We start from the raw sequence: 14,822 nt of genomic DNA on the forward strand, positions 1-14,822 counted from the left end.
AGGCTCGTGCACACACACTCACACAGGCTCGTGCACACATATGCACACAGGCACGTGCACACATGCGCACACAGGCTCATGCACACATGCTCACACAAGGTTGTGCACAGGCTCATGCACACACACTCACACAGGCTCGTGCACACATACTCACACAGGCTCGTGCACAGGCTCATGCACACATACACAGGCTTGTGCACAGGCTTGTGCACACATACACACACAGGCTCATGCACACATACACAGGCTTGTGTACTCTTGGTCACCTGTGCACACACATTTGTGGGCACACATCTACATGCACGTATTCATGCTTAAGGTAGTCATCATGGAGATGGGGGCTGAGTGGTACTCAGACAACTTGTGGAATTCAAGTTAGAAACAGGACCTCCTGAACAGGACCTCCTGGATGAGATCTCCTGGACGGGGTTTGCTGGACAGGATCTCCTGCATGGGATCTTCTGCGTGGGATCTCCTGCACAGGATCTGCTGGATGGGATCGCCTAGACAGGATCTCCTGGAGTAAAATGTGTATTTGGAGTGCAGGTGTGTGGAGGGTTTGGTGTGGGAGGCAGAATGTAGTTCTGAGATGGGACAGACTCAGGAGGGCCTCACCCTGTCTGTCGAGTACCTACAAGGAGCCAACACTGCTCTGAGCATCGGCGATACTGAGGCAGATGAGAACATCATGGCCCTGCTCACGTGGGGTCAGCTCCTCTGGGAGGGACCTAGGAGTCCCCGAGACGGGGGCCAAGGGTGCCCAAGGTCACCATGTGCGGTCCTGGGACAGCGCCGGCAGCCGGCCCGTGGCTGGGATGGTGCCAGGTGTCCTGGCTGGACCATCCACGGTGGGAGGGGCAACCCTTCACAAGGAGTCCGGGTGCTGCCTGGAACATGGTGCTGGACACGGCCCCCGAAGACCACGCGCCTGTGCCCACCAGCTGTCCCCCCACGTTCACAGCGCCCTCTCACTGGCCGGCTGGCCTCCCCCTCACCTGTCAACACGGCACCTTAACTAACCACCTTTGGGAGGAAAATACCTGGTTCCAAAAACTAAAATGGACAAAGAAATGTTTTATTCAAGCTTATTTTCAAAAAATAAATTTCAGACGTGCGTGGATGAGAATGATGAGCTCGGTCTCACTGCGGGTGGCCCTTCCTCTGGAGGCCGGTCGTGGTCCCTTGGTCCCCGTCAGTCATCAGGACGCCGTCTGCCCCTCCCGGGGGCTGCTGGGCTTCCCTGTGGGGAAGGGGCTGTAGCGCAACCAAGCTCCTCAGAGCCCCAGGAAAGCACCATTTGTAACTGACATCTTGGAATTACTGAGCCTTCCAGATAAAGCTTACTCTTTTTTTTTAAACGGCACAAGTTAAATGTAACTGCATTTCTTGTCATGGTTAATTATTTCTCTGGGTTTCCTGCTCACCAATTGACTGTTTGCCATCAAATCCTAAATTAGTTCTGATTATTTGGATGAGTGATAACAGAATTTCTATTGTTCCTAATACCAAACCAATCATTTGAAATTCAAAAGAACATACATTTCTTTATAAGCTGTTCATCTCAGCCTTTTCACAACCTTATTTGGAGTGGGCACTCAGTAAAGTTTTGCCAAATTGATCTAAATTGAATTCCCTTTAATTGCACTCTGCTAACAGTGTTTTAGGACACACACAAGACATGTGTAATTAAGCTGCTCTGAAACATCCCTCCATTTAGCAGATGTTCTCAGACGCTCCCGGGGAGCCCCACGAGAGGGAGACCAGCCTGTGCGGGGCCGACCGTGAGGCATCCTTCGTCCGGACCCTCCATTTCCGAGGCCAGCTCTCCCTTCTGTGTTTGGTGACACTCCTCACAGACTCTAATGCAGAGCTTTGTCCCACAGGCTAATGATTCCACCAGCCCTGGGTGATTAGCTCAGAACGGTCTAAAGGTTGACATCCAGAGGCTGCATCTTGAATTTTCCTCAAGGTCAGAGGGGTGAGTCAATGACTGGGCTTGAAGATTAATTATGTGTCATTCCCCCCCGGTGGCTGACTCACGTGACATTTGAGCCACCTTCAGTGCTGGATGGAGAGGTGGCCTGGGATGTCCAGGCCTGGAGGTTGTCTAAGCCTGGGGCAGTCTGGCCACCAGCTTCCTGTGGCTGCAGGGAGGTCCTGAGCCAGCTCCTTGCCTTCCCGCCTCCCTCCAGCCTGACTTGCCCAGCCTCTCCTTTGTATTAGATTTTCACAGAAACATATTTTTTGAGATTGAGCGCAGCTGTTTTCCCTTTTCTCCCAGACCTCCCTGAAACAGCTCTGCAGATCTAAGGGGCTTTGCAGCTTGGAGGGTGCCGGAGGGGTTACCATGTACACAAGAGCATCAGACATTGCCAAACAGCCCACTCCAGCCTGCATTAACCTTCAACTGAGTGCCAGAGCAGAGCAGGCTCTGAAGGGGAGGAGGGGGAGCAGGGAGGCGGGGCGGGGTCTTCAGTGGTAGAGGAGCTCAGGCAGGGAGTGGGGAGGCAGGGCAGGGGCAGGGGTGGTGGGGGAGCTCAGGCAGGGAAGTAGGGAGGTGGGGCAGGGGCAACGGTGGTGGGGGAGCTCAGGCAGGGGTGCATGGAAGTGGGGCAGTCTCCAGAGTATCCCATATGCAGAGGTACCAGCATAGTCAGGTGTCATAATGTCCAAAGACCATAGTTACTGGGCAGCAAATCCGAGTTTTGACCCATGTATTTAAAACGTTTTAAAATAATTTTTTGAGATGAAATTCATACTGCATAAAATTAACCATGTTAAAGTGAACAATTCAAGGACAGTTAGTACATCCACTGTGCTGTGTAAACCACCACCTCTGTCTTGTTCCAGAATATCTCCATCATCTTAAAGAAAACCCCATGGCCTTTCTCCTATCCACTCTACCAATCCCAAGAACCACTAATGTTTCTCTCTGTGGATTTGTCTATCCTGCACATTTTATGTAAAGAGATTCATACAACATGTGGTCCTTCTGCAGCTTGCTTCTCTCCCAAGCACAAGGTTCTCAGGGTTGGTCCTTGTTGTGGTGTGTGTCAATGCTTCATCCCCTCACATGGCTGAGGAATGCTCCACCGTGTGCAGGGCCCTCATTCCATCCATCCATTCACTCATCCATCCACTCATCCATCTATCCATCCATTCTTCCTTCCTTCCATCCATCCATCCATCCTTCCTTCCATCCATCAGCTGGCAAGCATTTGGGTTGTGTCTCCATCATCTCTGACCACCATCTCAAACTACAATAGACTGGATGGTTCAGTCTCTCTCAGTTTGGAGGCTGGGAGTCCATAATCGAGGTACTGGCAGATTTGGTTGTTGGAGCGGCTCTGTCCTGTCTGGTAGACAGTGGTTTCTTTCCATGTGCACATGTGGAGAGAAGCAGACCCTCTTCTTCCCCTTCTTGTAGGCACTAATGCTATCATGAGGGTCTTATATTCAGGACCTCATATAAGCCCAGGCACCTCTCAAAGACCCTGCCTCCAAATACAGTTCCACTGGGAGTTAGGGCTTCAACATATGAATCTGGGGGGGCACAAACATCCAGTTCACAACATTCCACCCCTACCCCCCAAGTTCATAGCGTTCTTGCAAACACATTCACTCCAGCCCAACAGCCGGAAGCCTGAGTCTCATCTGAACTCCATGTAAGCAAGCGTGGGTAACACTCAAGGTAGATTCATCCTAAGGACGACTCCTCTACAGAGGTGACCCTGTGAAGCCAACATATTATGTGTGTCCAAAATACAGTGGTGGGACAGGCATGGGGTACACACTGCCACGGCAAAGGGGGAGAGGGCCACTAGGTTCCAAGCAAGTGCAAACCTAGGAAGGCGGGAAACTAACTGAGGGTTACAGAAGGGAGGGCAGTTGGGGGGTGGGGTAACTGGGGGATGGGCATTAAGGAGGGCAAGTGTGGTGATGAGCACTGGGTGTTACATACAACTAATGAGTCACTGAACACTACATCAGAAACTAATGACGTACTACATGCCGGCTAACTGAACACGATAATAATAATAAACAAAAAACAAAAAACCTGGGAAGGCAAAGTCCTCTAGATCCAAAAGCCTGTGAGTGAGCCTCTGTGGCCCCAGCTCTGCTCCCGTGGCCCTGCAGGTGGAGTTGAGCCCCCGAGGCTCCGGGCAGCCTCTGCCTGGCCCATCGAGGTGGAGACAGTGCCCCACCCGCTGAAACAGGGAGGCAGCCTGGTGATCTCTGATTCGCCCTGAGGTCTTTCTTCCCTGTCTTGAAGAAGAGCACATGCTCTCTGGGAATAACCTGTGGTCCCACAGGGGCTCTAAACAGTCCTTAATCTCAGCCCATCTCTGTCCCGTCAGTCAAACTGGCAGTTCCTGCTGACACAGCCGATTAGGTCCCAGGGGGCACCTGGCATTTACTTGACCTTGAGGCCAGACGGGAAATGGCCACTCACTAAATATTCCCCGACTGGCTACTGGAATGGTTGCACCAGTACCAGGTGACTGTCTGGTGACCGACAACGGGCAGGCCTCCACGCACCTGGCAGGCTCAGACAGCGTTTATTCTGCAGTTCTATGAGATATATACACATGTATACACACGCATGCACACACGTGTGCGTGCATGCACGCATGTGTCGACCGACAACGGGCAGGCCTCCACGCACCTGGCAGGCTCAGACAGCGTTTGTTCTGCAGTTCTGTGAGATATATACACATGTATACACACGCATGCACACACGCATAACATACATGCACGTGCATGTGCACACACATACACATACGTCTACATGGGGAAGAGGGAGAGATTTATATATTTACTCTATCTCGGAGCTGATAACTAAGTCAAACGCCCCTTCTCCGACCTCGGCGGGGTCTCGGGGAGGGAGTGCCGAGATTCAACTTGCCCTGGGGCCCGAAGGTGGTCTGTGGTTTTTCTCAGAAAGAGTTGCATGTCCCAAAGGAAGTGAGTGGTGGAGGGCTGATGGAGAACCCAGGACTCAGCTAAACTCTTACAAATGGTTCACAGTTTAAAAAATTCATTTTCCTGAGTGTAACTTATGTATAAGGAACTTCAATAATTTTTAGTGCAGCCCCCGAAGCCTTTCGGCAAATGCAACTTCACGGTTACGGACTCGGCGGTAGAGGTGCTGCACAGAGCACGTCCGTCACCCCGTCCCCTTCTGCCCCTTTCTGGCCAGTTCCTTCCCCAAGCCCAGGAAAGCCTCACATACATGGGTCACACAGGGAGTGGTCCTCGGTGTCCGGCCCCCTTGCTCAGAATAACATTTCAGGCCGTATCCCTGTTGTTGAGTGCCCTTCCTTCCTTTTCCATTCTGCCTTGTGTTTCGCTGAGTTTACTGATACAGCACGTGTTTATCCATTCATCAGCTGCGGTCATCTGAGTTAGATCCAGTCCCCGAATATTACGGGTAAAGCTGCAGGATGCATGTGGACACACGTCTGCACTCAGCTCAAGGAAATACGAGGAGTGAGGTGGCTTTACGAAAACCTGCTGGTGATGGCCAGGCTCTGTACCCTTCTGCATCTTCATAGCAATCCATGAAAACTCCACCCACTCCACATTTCCAACAACACTTTCAAGTTGCCCATTCCTCGTGAGCGGGGAGTACATCATGCAGTTTGAATCTGAATTTCCCTAATCACTGGTGTGTTGAGCATGTTTTCATATGCTTGTTTCTATTGGTTTAGCTCCTTCAGTGAAGTTTCTATTAAAATCTTTCACTCATTTTTATAAACTAGGTTGTTTTTCTTATTAGTGAGTAGTAAGAGCTCTTTACACTTTATGAATAAAATTCTTGTTTTTTGAGATATGTATTTTTCAAATATTTTCTACCAAATTATAACATTTTTCTTTTATTTTCTTAACAGTGTCTTTCAGAGAGTGGTAGTTTTTAGTTTTGATGAAGCCAAATTTATCCATCTTTTCTTTTGTGGATCATGCTTTTGGTGGCATATCTGAGAAATCCTAAAGATTGAGTTAATATTGAATTAATTTTAAACTAATTTTAAAGATTTTTGTGTATTCATTTATTTCAGAGCTAGAGAGAGAGAGAGAGCATGCACATGTGAGCAGGGGGAGGGGCAGAGGGCGAGGGAGAGAGAGAGACTCCCAAGCAGACTCTGTGCTGAGCAAGGATCCCCACATGGGGCTTGATCCCACGACCCTGAGATCATGACCTGAGCTGAGATCAAGAGTTGGACGCTTAACCGACTGAGCCACCCAAGTGTCCCAGTTTTAAACTAATTTTAAATTTAATTAGAATTTTAAATTTAAAATGTAAATTAAATTATGTTGCACACCTGAAACTAATATAACCTTACATGCCAATTCTATGTCAAAAATGTATATTGAATTATTTAAGTTTTACTTTCAAATCAAAAAGCGTGTTAAAAATTATATAGCTAGCTCTCATTTTAAGGAGCAGGAAAGCCCACGTGCCCTAGAGTAGAAGGCCCTAAACAGGTACACAGGATGTTTGTGACTATCCTTTGAGAGACATGGAGGGCAGCATGATTCCATGGTAAGAGCAGTCGAGTAACTTCTGGACCAAACCAGTTAGATCACCAGCAAGCGAAGTACGGGGACCTCCAGCGACTTCCTTCTCCCAGTTTCATTTCTTAGTGCTCTGAGTGTCCATGAGAGGCATGCAGTGCACACATTTCCCAATCTTTTCTGACACCTGTTTCTGGGACACTTAGTGACCCTCCCAGGGCTCTGGAGTTCTGTGCAACAGGGCCGGGGGGGGGGCGTATTCTAGACACTGGTTATGACGGGACACTCCCCAGGACTGTTCAGGACTCCCGCTAGCTGAGCGCTCGTCTCTCGCAGAGTAACAACGCGAAGCTAGACTTCCCGCCTGGAGCGCCCTCCCGGGGCTCTTGGTCTGTGAGCCAAGGCCATTCCGGAGAAAGCCACGTTGTGTGGGCCTCAGGCTGCAGGTCGCCTTCCCCTCCACGCGGTCCCAGCCCCTGCTTCCTCTGAGGCACGGTGCCCACTGTGAGCAGGTGCTTCTTGTCATCACGCGCCGTGATCCGCAGACTCGCTGGCTTTCTTCTCCGGGTGTGATTGCCCTTCAGGAGACGGGCGGGCAAGGCCACCTCCTTCCTGCTTCTTCTGTGGTCCCAGCCCTGACACTCTCTCTCTCTCTCCTTTTTTTGGTTTTCTTTTGGAAAAACAGATCAGGTGATGGGTCTGGAGAAGACATCCCCAGCCGGGTGTCTTGTGCAAACTGCCATGGAGCCGCCTCCCTCCCTGCGGGCGGCCCCCCCGAACGCTGCCGTGAGTGGGGTTACAGGGGCCAACCTGCAAACAGCAGTGCGTGGACCCCACAGAGAGGAGAGCCGGGGGAGTGAGGGCAAGCCGGCCCGGCCCAGGCTTCTGCACCCCACTGCGGAGCACTGTGAGTCCAGCGGACTTCACAGTTCGTGCAGTGCAGCCTGGCTGTCTCAGCATCTGGAGCAGACGTTCAGGGCCTCGGCCCCCCCAGCGCTGTAGCCTAGTTTGGGGGTTGACTGTGCCCCCCACATTCAAGCGGTAGAGTCCTCGCCCTCGGCACCTCAGTACGTGGCCTTATTAGAAATAGGGTCTTGCAGGCAGCCTTGGTTACAATGAGGGCACACTGCAGCAAGCTGGTCCTAATCCAATATGATGGTGTCCCTACAAAAGGGGATATTTGGACACAGACGCACACACATGGAGGACGCCGTGTGAACACTGCAGTCATCCGACCACCAGCCAAGGAACTTCCAGAAGCAGTAGGGGCCCCGGGCTCTGGAAGGGGCCAGCCCTGCCCGCACCCTGATCTCCGACTCCGGCCCTGGAACTTCGAGAGGATAGACTTGCGCTGAGTGAGCCCCAGCCTGGACCGTCACAGCGGCCCGGGAGACACCCACACCCAGCAAGCTACCCGGTCCCCTGGGCAGAGGTCTCCCCTCTGTAAATCAGGGATGGCCTCAGAGCATCGTGGGACTAAATCAAAGAACAAAACCGAGCTCCTGGCCCCAGCGCCGTGGCCCCATGCGCGTGTGCACCCGGGCTCACACAGTGGAGGCCCCCCCCACGCTACGTCAAAGGGAGCATTAAATAAACCATCTGGAATCATTACCTCAAGTATAGAAATGATTCTGAAAAATAATTTGTCTCTGTATTTTCCCGTAGGAAGACACGGTAGCAATGGGATCATGCTGGCGTCTCAGAAGCCACTTGGCAGGTGTCTGCGCATGTCCCTGTTATGGGAAGACAAAAGGAATTCGTATTTGTGGGAAATTACACAAGAGCTCTCTGTGAAGTTCAAGTGCGAATACTTGGAAGGTGCGTCGTAAAGGTGATCCCGCCGCCGCTCAGGAGAGTGCTGGTGCTGGGGATGGGCCATCTCGGCCCCTTCACTGGGACACCAGGAGGAGACCGGCACACCAGTCTGATGTGTGAGAAGCAAGCGCACAGAGGATAGCAAGCACAGGAGAGCTGAAAACTCAGAATGGTCTCGTTCTCCCTCGTGGTTCCCTCCCTGTCGAGGCTCCACCTGCACTTGCTGCGGGAGACCCTAGTGATGGAGATGAATGCCAGCCGTCCTACCAAGTGCCTGGCAGCCCCTCTCCCAGGGCGGCCAGGTGGGCAGACCCTGGTGCGGTGGGGCGTCCAGGCTCCCGTGCTCACGGCGGCTGCGGCCAAGGACCCCCGAGTCCCTCCTGCTTTCTGCTCTCACTGGGAGTGTTGCGAGGCAGCAGGCATCCAGGGGAAGAGCCCCCACAGACCTCCCAGGTCGTCCCCCAGCGGCGGAGCAGGAGGGGGTCCCCGCAGGGGCACTTGTGCAGATGAGGGGATCCCTAGTGACGACACAGACGGGATGCTGCAGGGGAGCTGGGGCCCGTCCCGCTGCATGTGGGGCCCACACTGGTTGTGCGGCCGTGGAGCTCGGAGCCAAGAGCCGCACCCGCCCGGGCAGCATGACGGCCCTGAAGAGCTCGCGGAGCACAGGCAGCGGAGCCCCTGGTACCCACAGGAAGGGCCCAGAGGACAGGGGCCCCAGGGTCCAGCTAGTTGGTCAGCCCAGAGAGCGAGTGACAGAGGAGGGCAGCAGAGCCCTGCCTTCCTGACTTCCCACAATGGGGAGAGTCACCGTGCGCAGGCTGTCAGTGCTGCGGCCTCTGCCAACCCCTCCTGGCCCTGCGGAAGCCCCCCCAGTGCACGCACGCCCATCCCATCCTGCTCCGTTCTTTGTCCTGCAGTCCTTGTCACCATGCACCGGGCCCGACATCCTCCTCATGTGGTTTCTGTAATGTTTCTATCCTCCGTGAGAATGTACGCTTCTCAGAACGGGCACCTCCATCAGATTTGTCCACTGCCCTAGTCCCAGGCCTGGAGCTGCACCGGCCACGCAGAAGACACACGGGAACACGTCCAGGAGTAAAGGGAAGATGATCCCCTCCCTAGGGAGGCTCAAAAGAGAGCGGCAGTCAGTGTGGCCTCTGAACACTGCACCCGGACCAGGTCCCTCCAGAGCACTCAGCGCAGACCCCCTTCCCAGCACCGTCCTTCAGCCGCTCTGCCTCGTCTGCCTCAGCCCCACCTGTACCTTGAACACACCTGGCTGCTCTCACCACAGGCCCTTTGTACACACGGCCCCAGACTGGCAGGGCTCCCCCGATGTCAGCATCTACGGCCCCTCCTCAGAGAGGACTTCCTGGCCAGGCTCTCAGCAAGTGCCTGCCACCTGCCAGTCAGTCCTGAAATGAACTGAGCAGGTTAGGCCCAGTGGGCATTTGGTGTTATTTTGGTTTTTATGAAATAAAACAAGAGAAACTATCAGGATGCCTCCCCCTGGCGGGGCCAGCATTCTCCCGTGACGCTCTCAGGTTTTGTGCATGTGGGTGCATGGGTGCCCCGGGTCACGTGAAAGCCTGTCCCCTCCTGCCGGCCCCCCATCCGTCCCGCCTATCTCCCACGTGCATGCGGCTCAGGTCTTGCCTTTCTGTCACTGTGTCCCCAGCGAGCTCCGTGAGCAGACCCCACGTGTCACCTATGCACTGGCGCCCAGGACGCAGAACCCCACCTGCAGAGCGGACGGACGAGGGGACCTGACCGCACTGTGTCCACCCAGCCAAGGAGCCGCCCAGGGAAAGGCAAACATGCCCCACGTATGGCTCCGTGGACCACGGCCTCTGTCCACCTGCATGGAGCGCTGCAGGGAGCTCGGAGCCTCTGTGAGCAGAGACGTCTCTCTGTGCCGCCCATGAGGCCAGGGCGCCACGGCCACGGCCGGGCATCCACGCACACCAGAGCGTGGCCTGGAAGCACCAGCAAGCATGCTGCTGCAGCCACGTCAGGGGGCCGTCCATGTGGGGACCCGCCAGCCGGCATCCGCTGCCCAGTCCTGCCTGTGTCCCCGTCTGCCCGCAAACCCCACCTCGGGCGGTCAGATTCCACGTTGCGCCGTTTTCCATGCTAGCACCCCTGAGGTGAGGCTCTCTGGCCCTGAGATGCTGCTCCAGCATACTTGATTAGGTCCACAGCTCCCGGTCCCTGCAGCGGACGGGACGCAGACCCACTAAGATCGAAAAGCCACACGGAACTCCAGACCCCACAGCCCCTGCTGCCCGCCCAGAGCCCTCCAGTCTGGTGTCTCCCGGCGGACGGCGTTTGCGAGACACAGCTGGGCGCTTCCTCCCGCCCGGGGCCCAGCGCTTGGCAAGAGCGGAATAATGAGAGCATTCACTCATTGGAGGACTGGGGCCCTCGGTCTCCACAACACAAGCATTAGGTGGAGGAGCCCTCAGGAGAGGGGGTCAGGGAGGCCAGGCCAGGGCAGGTGCTCCAAGACCCCAGACCCACGTGGGACCTAGGACTGGTGAGGGGGCAGGAGGTCACAGGGACTTAGTGCAGAAAGGAAGGCCCACGCCTGCGGGCCGGGGGGGCAGCTTCTGCAGAACAATAGGAAAACGGGCCCAGGGCCGTGGCTGGCACGGGAAGAGGCTGCACCCAAACTCGTTACAGTCTTCACTTCCTGCTTTACTTGAGGTCACGCTTGCTCCCCAACGCCCACAGGGAGGAGCGAGGAGTCAGGCCATGGGGGCCTGGGGGCTGGGTGGGTGCTCAGGAAAGCCTCCGGCTCCATGCATCATGGACCTGTGCCTAGAGACCCTGGAGGAGAGGCCTCTGCCCCTCAGGGGTTGGGGACCGGAGGACAAACCGGCAGGCGCCCCGGGGCATCTGCGAGCAATCTCGGCCTCTTACCTGCTCCATTCACCGGCCCCAGCGCACAGCACCCGCCCAGCTACGTCTGGAAGGACCCTCCCGGTTTTCCCAAGGATGCTCATTCTCGAGAGGCCGGGTCAGTTGGAGAGCTGAGCCCACCCAGCGTGGGCCCCTCAGCCCCGGTCCCACATGTCCACCTCATGCCCTTCACCGTGCACTGCCCGTCCCCAAGCCTCCATTTTCCCCTCTACCAAACAGGTGCGTGCGGTCTACCTATGGGCCTGCGAAGCACCGAGCCTTGGTGGGTCCCTCTGGGCACCTACAACCCTGTGGGACCCTCTGCTCCGGGACGTGCAGACCGAGAGCTCCTGTCATTATGTCCCACAGAAGTCGGCTCTTCCCAGAGGGCCTGTGACCATGAGCAGCGGAGCTGGGTCACCAGAGAGAGAGCCTCCACCCTTGGCGGCCTTGTGAGCAAGGAGCCAGGAGCTGGTGGCCACACACCAGCTTGAGTCGTGGCTTCGTGACCTGGAGAAGCTGCTCCTACCTCAGGCTCCGCATCCACATCCCGTGGACAGTGAATGGGGACAGAGTCTGGGCCGGCCAGGTAGCCTCATCCAGGCCCCAGAGCCCCAGTGTCCGTCCCGCCCCAGGGCCCACAGCTGTGTACCGTGTCAGCCCCGTGCAGGCCAAGCAGCGCCCGAGGGGGCGGGAACTTCACGCAGCCTCTCCGTGTGAGAATCCCTGCAATTTCTCAGCGGCTGCTCCCGGCGGACACTGTATCAGGTACCGTGGGATTTTAAATAAGGCAAGATCTTCTCGGTGGGAGTGGGGGGAGGCCAGTCTCAGCGAGGGGAGTCTGTGCTCCAGATGGCATGGCCTGTGCTGCGGACAATGCGGCCCCTCACCTGGACGGCCACTCCTCCCGGCCCAGCCCACAGCCCAGGGCCCGTGGTGGGGAGAGCCATGGTCAGCTCTGCTGGGAAGGGGGCCCCATGGGAGGGAGAGGCCCCCAACCGTGCCGGCATTTGATGAATGGAACACAAATGAGGGCAGTTGTAGATGGTGACGAAAGTCTGTGTGAAGAGCCCCGAGGTCTGCCTGGGGGTCCTGGACCTCTGAGCCCAGAAGGACCTCACTGCCCGGCTCCTCTCCTCTTCCCAGAGCGGAACTGGTTTGGTGTTCATGCCAGAGGCCCGGCTTCCTTCTTCCTCTCTGCTCCCTGCCCTTTGTGCACCAACCGCGGCTGGTCAGTGCCAGTGTGGACAGGCCGCCAAGCGGGCAGACCAGCACTTCTTCATTGGCCATCCATTCAAAGTGCTGCTCATGGAGGAAATCAGCTCCAGCCTCCTGGGTCCAGAACATTTACCCATTTATCTTCATTCTTTATCTTGTGCATGATAGGCCCCGCTCATCCTGCCTGCACCTGTCCTCATGTTCTGGGTGTGATCTTAGCCCAGCTTCTGGTGAGGTGGGTCCCTGGATCTCCAGGGAACATCGTGCCGTTCCTGCAGATGCCCCCCACTCAGCCCTGCGGGGTCCTGCAGCCGCTCTGCCTTGATTCCCACCACATCCCTGCCCACTGGGTCATCATCAGACATCCACCGGCCCGTACTCCTGCTCTGAGATTGGGGAAGGGGCAGAATGAGCAGGGGCAGGACACAGGGACAGGGTCGGGGGTAGCCTGAGAAACATGCTCCACTCTCCTGAGATGCTCCCCAAGGGGCAGAGTCTGCACGGTGTCACCATCTCTCACCAGACGTTTTCAAACGTTCACCCTGCCCCTCCATTGATTCGCTAGATCAGTATTTACATGGAAAGCCAGCGAGCAAACCAGAGTCAGGGTCAGCCAGGGCGGGTTGGCCTCCACCCTGTGCCTGGGCACTCCCGTTGCAGTGCGCTCAGTTTCCTGGAGCCTGGGCCTGGCCCGGCCGGTCCCGGGGCTGGTCGCTGGCTGGCGGGAAGTCTCACATCCTGTCCTCCCTTCCTGCCCAGTAAACGCATCTGCTCAGCAGGAGGGCTGGCTTGAGGAGGTGCCCGTGGGGCCTCCCAGCCTGGCGGGAGGGTGGCCGACTCTGGGTGTCCAAGCCGTGGGGTACACCCCCCCTTTCCCCACTTGCACAGGGTCAGACAGCCTTCTGGCCAATGTATGGGGGCTTTACCAGAGGCAACAAAACACCCAACTCAGCAAGGGAAGATGGGTGGTGTCCACAGCTCGGAGCCTGCCCGCTGAAGCTGGAGCGCCCTCTGCCCTCACACCCTGTTGCCTGCACCTCCACGTGCCTCAGCACCCCTCCCGCGTGGTAACGTGCGCTCTCGACACTCCTGTGGGTTGTGTGCAGGGGCTGTGGCTCGCTGTGGACATGTTTGTGCTCATACCCCCGTGTCTCAGAAACAAAGGGAAAATTGCCCTTACGGTGTGGCTCGTGGTGTTCAGACATCCCGGAAATCACTGTCATGGTTTTAGGTTTTGAGGGGCTATTGGTTCACCCACAGTAGGTCAGAACTTATTTAGTAATTCACACTGTCAGTGTTCACAGCTCACAGAAGCAGATCTGGCTGCATTCCCGAAGTCCTTCTGGGTACCAGCCTGTGTAGGGTGAAGGGTCAAAGGTCAACCACTCTGGCTCTCTTGAGCAGAATCTCCTTGAATGTAGCACTCCCTGTGACTTGTTTCCAACCAGTAGAATTTGGCCAAGGGAAGGGGCTATCATTTCTCTGATTGTGTTACGTACAATTGTCATGTCTATCCTGCTGAGATATTCTCCTCTGTGCTGATTTTAACCAAAGCAGCCAAGATGGGGAGGTCTGCTTAACCAGGAACTGAAGGTAGCATGTGACCAACAGCCAGCAAGAGCCTGAGGCCCTTGTCTGATATCCCCCAAACACCCGAATCCTGCCGAGAGCCCCATGACCTGCCAGAGGAGAGCCCAGCCCTTGGCGACAACCTCACAGATGGCCCAGCTGAGCCGCAACCAGATTCCTGACCCACAGACCCTACAAGACAAGGACATGTGCTTTTTCAGCCCAAGTTTGTGATATTCTTATGCAGCCATGGATAGCTAGCCCAGGGTGGATAGTGATTGCGCCCTTTGTGAATTCCAAAAATGGTTTGGCCATCACTGGGCCAAACAGCTGACTTTCTGAAAGGACAGTATTTTGAAAGATACTCATTTGAACATCTAACTTTATAAATGTTTATTTAAGATAATCGCATTACTTCAGCCATTTTGGCTAAACGATGACTTACTGAGCACCTGCGATATGTGATAGGGCTGCATGTTCTAGAGACTTATGCACGGGTGTGCATGTGCGTGTCCACGTGTCTGTGCACATCTGTGTATTTGTGTGCATGTGTGTATGTGGTGAGTGGGTGCAATTTCATGTGTGTGGATGAGTGTCAGTGTTTGTGAGTGTGTGTGTGGATGAGCATAGTGATTATACACGTGTTTGAATGTGTGTGATTGTGAGTGTGCACATCTGTGTATCTGTGTGTATGTGGTGAGTGGGTGTGATTTCATGTGTGTGGATGAGTGTCAGTGTTTGTGAGTGTGTGTGTGAATGAGCATAGTGATTATCCATGTGTTTGAATGTGTGTGATTGTG

The sequence above is a fragment of the Neomonachus schauinslandi genome, chromosome 8 (genome assembly GCF_002201575.2).
Source record: "Neomonachus schauinslandi chromosome 8, ASM220157v2, whole genome shotgun sequence".
Classification (NCBI taxonomy): Eukaryota; Metazoa; Chordata; class Mammalia; order Carnivora; family Phocidae; genus Neomonachus; species Neomonachus schauinslandi.